Here is a 6,000-nt window from a genome sequence, read left to right as displayed (position 1 = left end):
GCTCACACCGCTGAACCTACAGGCATGGTCGTGTGTGACAATGGCTGGAACCTGGTGGCGGCTCTGAGGCGAGGCGAGCTCACACACGTACCATGCCTGGCCCATGTGCTTAACCTCGTGATTCAGCGGTTTCTCAAATCCTACCCGGAGCTGCTGGATCTGCTTATTAAAGTACGCCGCCTGTGTTCCCATTGTAGAAAGTCTCCTACAGCTTTCGCCGCCCTTGCCTTGTTTCAGCAGCGTTTGCAGCTTCCGTCTCACAGACTGGTGTGTGATGTCAGCACGCGTTGAAACTCTACACTGCAGATGTTGGGAAGGATTTGTGAGCAGAAGAGGGCAGTTGTTGAGTACCAGAATCAACAAGGCAGTCGATATTCAGTTCAGACTCCATACATAAGACCTCAGGAGTTGACATGGATGTCAAATATATGTACCATCTTCCAAAACTTTGAGGACTCCACCAAGATGGTGAGCGCCGATGACAACATAATTAGCGTCACCATCCCGCTTCTCTGTCTTTTGAAACGCTCTCTGTTCACAATCAAAGAGTATGCATTACAGGCGGAGCACGATGAGAAGGAGCAAGGAATCATACAGGGTGATTACACACAGCCCAGCCTCATCTCATCCCAACGTGGATTGGGTGACAAAGAGGAGGAGGAGGAAGAACAGGAGCTAGTTTCATGCACTATAGACGGTACTACCTGCACAACTAGCATATTGTCTGTTCAGCATGGATGGCTTGAGGACAGAGAGGAGGAGGAGGAGGAGAGCATTGTCAGTCATCCTCTTGGTGAGGACACGGAATTCTTGCTTGTTAGCAGTCTGGCGCGCATGGCTGAGTTTATGTTACGCTGCCTTTTCCATGACCCTCACGTTCTCAAAATTTTGGATAACAGTCATTACTGGTTGGTGACACTTCTAGACCCACGGTACAAGGAGAACTTTATATCTGTTATTCCTGAGGCGGACAGGTCTACAAAAATGGGGCAGTACCAGAAGGCCCTTGTTGCGAAACTATTAAAAAAATTCCCATCTGAAATCGCTGGCGGCAGAGCTCACAGTTCGTTGGACAACCAAGGCGTACAGGCGAGAGAGACACAACTCCAATCCAGAAGAGGCAGGGGAATACTGTCAAAGTTCTGGGAAAATTTTCTCAGCCCCTCCCATCGCACAGGTTCTGAGGCGCAGGGTACTCTCACGAGGAGTGCAAAGTTTGGGAAGATGCTGAGGGAGTACCTTGCCGACCGTACCAACGTCCTCCGTGATTCCTCAGTGCCTTCGCTGGTGAAATTATAACTGATAAGCGCACTCGCCTGTCAACCGAAAATGCTGACACGCTGACTCTTATAAAAATGAACAAGGGCTGGATTGGGCCAAACTTCTCAACACCACCGAATGATAGCAGCGTAACATAAACTCAAAGGCAGTGTCTTTTTTTGGGAGGTGTATTCCCATGCACCTTTTCACACCCACACATGGGTATACGCTTCCTGATTTGCTCTTGTCTTCCTCCTCCCCCTTCTCCTCATCCTCATCCTCCACCACCATATCACCAGGGTGACCGTGGTTTGTGATGCAACACCCACTTAATTTTTTTAAAGGGTGTTTATGATGCCTGTAAAAAAAAATTTATACAGTATGTTCATGTATACCTCCCAGGAGTAAATGTTTTTCAGCCCATACACTTGTGCATGAGCATTACAAGTATAGGAGACCCGCTCCTTTCTAATGGGAGCATTTTTTTATGAGGCCCTCCTCCACGTCTCTTCCAAGGGGCATTGGAGTGCCTCTCAATTTTTGGCAACCCTTGCATTCACTGCATAGATCAACACTATGGGAGACTCACTTCCTAATAATGGGAACATTATTTCATGAGGCTCTCTACGTCTCTTCCAAGGGGCATTGGAGTGTCCCCAAATTTTTGGCAACCTTTGCATTCACTGCATACACAATGGGAGACCCGCTTCCTAATAATGGGAACATTGTTTTCAGGAGGCCCTCCTCTACGTCTCTTCCAAGGGGCATTGGAGTAGGTCCAAATTTTTGGCAGCCCTTGCATTCACTGTATAGGCAAACAGTATGGGAGACCCACTTCCTAATAATGGGAAGGCCGCCTGATGGCCCTATAAAAATGGGCTTTGTGATTTTCAGAGTCCCGCCTTCATAAATGAAACAGGATGTGTCTGATAATATCTCACACACCACATTGCCAGATATGGTTGTAAAATGTTAAAATGACATTTCCCGGTGAATGCATTTGTCTTGGTTGAAAGCAATACAAAAGTGCAAAAATGCATCAAAAACGCTACGTGTGAACATAGCCCAAGGTGTGGAGGAGCATATTTGGTTTTGGTTATTCATTTTGCCTTATATACAAGTCATTACCCTAGAAAGGATGTTCCTTAACATATTTCCCAAGAATATCCATTTTGGTTTTGTTTTTGTATGTTTTATTGTCCGTAAAAGTGGTGTAATACTCTCACAACGTTGTTGACAGCAGTGACCTGGGAGTCAGAAATGCTTCCAGGGGTCTTCCCCATGCTGTCCCCATGCCACTTGAGCACTGTTCCCATCGATTTGGGAAATTTTGAGGCCCTATGCAGACCGCCGAGGGGAGTCGCCTGAAAAATGCTCGAATTTCCCATAGACTTACATTGGGCTCGTTGCTCGGGTTGAGCACCCGAGTATTCCAATGTGCTCGATCCGAGCAACGAGCACCCGAGCATTTTAGTGCTCACTCATCACTAATTATTATTCCATAGCTACTAATTTAGGAAAGAGCAGATATGTTACGATTATAGTTGGTTTATGAGTTTATTCCGAATTATATAGGTGGTTGGATGAATTAAGATTCCTTGATATGCACAGTAGCATCGAGCACCCGAGCATTTTAGTGCTCGCCCATTACTAAAAAAGAACAGAACTAAAAAACATATATATTGAAAGCCGAGCTATATAGCTTCCAGTTGGGTGAGAATGTACTTACAACATAACCATCTTCTCCACCTGTGAAAACACATAATATGATAAGTTCAATATTTCAATTCTTCACAGTAAAGATAAGGAAGGACACATTACTATAGGAAATGTAAGAATTGAAGCTTAAAGTTTGTAAACAGAGAAATTACATGTTACACTACATGTCAACAACTCCTTGAGGGAACAACATGTGTAGTATTTTACTTTGGCTGGGCAGGGAGCTACTTTTAGGGTGCAGTCAGACGGCTGCATAACATGGATGACGATCCCATCGCAGTGCACGTACTGGCCAGCCGCTCACCTGACAGAATGCATTTCTACGCAGCAGTACTTTTTGTGTTTGGTCTGCTATCGCCCCGAAACCGATAAGAGCGTACCTCTCTATGATACAGAAGAAGTTGTAAAGTGTAATACCTGCAGCCTTGTGTACCTACTGTATGTGTGTTGCCAAGTAAAGAGTGCCTTGTTTTTATGAACACGCCTGGTGTCCTTGTCATAAAGTCTAATGGACCTGGTGGGGAGTGGAACGGGACCAGTCTGAAGGTGAAGGCACCCATAGCAACACTACCAGCCCACACATACACATCCAGAACTCTATTTTTTTCTGTAATCTGCCAGGGTGTCAGACTCAGATGAGAAGATCTATGACGCAGAAGAGAGAGCTCCAGAATACATGCGGCCCAAGATAGAAGCCAGTAGCATGAACTCCAAGATGAAGCCGGGTCTGGTGAAGAGAAGAAGACCGTCTATTGTGGGCGTGGATGGCGCCTGAGAGTGTAAAAATGTGTCCAGCCCACAGTGGCCCAAAGTAGAATGTACCCTGCAGTCAGGAATGAACCCGGAAAGCGGTGTGCAGTGTGAGGTGGGCCCATCGGGTGGAGATCAGCTACCAGCAGGAGTCGTGGTCCAAAGTGGAGTCACTTGGAGTGAAGTGTGACTCAACAGTCGCGTCAGAAGTCCGGCCCAGGAAGAGGCGGAGAAAAGTGCGGCCCTTCGGGTGAGAAACGCTGTGTGAAGTAGGCGTGCCCAAAGGCAGAGTCGGTGAGAATGACTGAAGACATGTCAGGAGACTGGCCCCGGAAGAGGTGGAGCTGAGCGTGCAGGAAACACACGGCGAGTCATCAGATAACACCAATTTCCCTGCTGTGTAATAGCTGGGAAAGAGAGATAGTGTAGTGATCGCTCATGGAGACTGAGAGGCCAGAGAGCAGTCTGTGTGGCGGATGGACATTGGCGGGGATGCTGCAATTGAAATTCAGATGGATGTGAGGCTGTTGCACAGGAGACAGTCCAGGAGGCACTTTCAGTTGCTTGGGAGTCTGGTGTGGTTTAGGTGGCGCAGGGGCTGTGGCCTTCATCGGTGGGCAAGGCAAACTAGTATTGCCACCAGAGTCCAGGCATCTCACAGACCAGCCAAGAGAGAGGACCCTTAGCAGAAGAAGATGTAGAAGGTGCGAAGGACAGAGAGAAGTCATCTCCACATTCCTTAGAGAAGGAAGAGGATCTGTGAGGACCATGGAGTCAAATACTGAGAAGGCCTCCGTGTGCTTGTTGTACCCTTGACTGGAACAGTTTTGAAGTTTCTGGTAGGCCATGTTTCAGTGGGTATAAGACCCAAGCACATTCGGGACTCCCTTGTTGTTAGCCGCAGACACCAGACGTTGTTTGTTTTACCCCCTTTACTGGATTGGAGGAGTTGCAGTTGCAAGAGGGTTGCACAACCTTCGCTGAGGACTGTGCCCAATTCCAGAAAAGGAATTTTCCCCCAAGGAACTGGGTGCTTGCCACGTTGGAGGGCTCTGCAGTTAAGGGACTGTGTCCCCGGTCCTAAGGACTGTTGTTGGAGAGAGGGTGCACGGATAACCCGATGTTCCGGCCGGGTGAGGAACCTTAAGGACTCTGCCCTTGGACAAGAAGGGCTGCTGCTGTGTTGACCTGCCGGCCTCTGTTAAATATGGACATAGACACTTGGTTTCTGAGATCTAGTAGGACCGGGGTCATGCTGACTCAAAGAAACAGTAAAGAAACCATCTGCCTTTCGGAGAAGCAAAGAATTAATGTTTTTTTTTATGTGTTATATTACGCATTGATGTCTTTCAGATATCCAGATGGTCGAGGATGACCATCATTAAAGAGAAGATGGATGTGAAGAGGTGGACCAACAGTCATGTTCCCCTCCTGAAGGCATCAATGAATTTAATGTAAATGTCTGAAATATATTTTCTTGTGGTAATAAGTCTTAATAATCTTGTGGGTTGCAGTACTAACAGATAGTAACAAAATGTCACTGTCTTCCTTTTTGCTTCTGTACAGAACTGGGTGATAGGTTAAGTTTGCCCAGCAACAGACAGCAGGGACAGTGTGCGAGTTAACTGTAAGGCCGACCCATAGTGGGATGAAGGATTGGGAATCACTGGGTAGTGAGAGATTGAGGAAGATAGTGAAGTAAGAGGAGATGAGGAAAGTGAGTGTGGAGATATCTGTAGAGGAAAAGAGCTAATGTGGAGTGAGCTGAAAGGCACCAAGCAGCAAGAATCCTGAAGGAACTTTAGAGGTGACCGATATCCAGTTCAGCAGGCAAGTGGGTGAAACCCATCAGTGGGAGAAGTAAAGAAAAAGTGAGTCCAGTGTTGGCCACTCATGGGAGGTCCTGTAGAGAAGGGTCTTGCCTAGTTGAGGAAACTGCAGAGGGACACGGCTCTAACAGAGGCCCTTGTAAACGAGTCACAGACTGCTGTTTTGGTGCAGGGTTCATAGCGTAACATATTGACCCGTGTTTCCCTGCACCAGGAAGATGGAGGTTTATCTTATTTGCTCTGTTTACCATCCACATGTAAAGTCCTGTCACCCGAAACCGATAAGCACGTACCTCTCTATGATACAGAAGAAGTTGTAAAGTGTACTGCCTGCTGCCTTGTTATCTATGTGTGTTGCCAAGTAAAGATTGCCTTGTTTTTATGAAAGTGACTGGTGTCCTTGTCTTGAAGTCTCGTGGACCTGGTGAGGAGTGGAACGGGA

This window comes from Phyllobates terribilis, unplaced genomic scaffold (genome assembly GCF_046119375.1).
Source record: "Phyllobates terribilis strain yellow unplaced genomic scaffold, ASM4611937v1 Scaffold_13__5_contigs__length_258822181, whole genome shotgun sequence".
Lineage (NCBI taxonomy): Eukaryota > Metazoa > Chordata > Amphibia > Anura > Dendrobatidae > Phyllobates > Phyllobates terribilis.
This window is presented reverse-complemented; position numbering follows the sequence as displayed.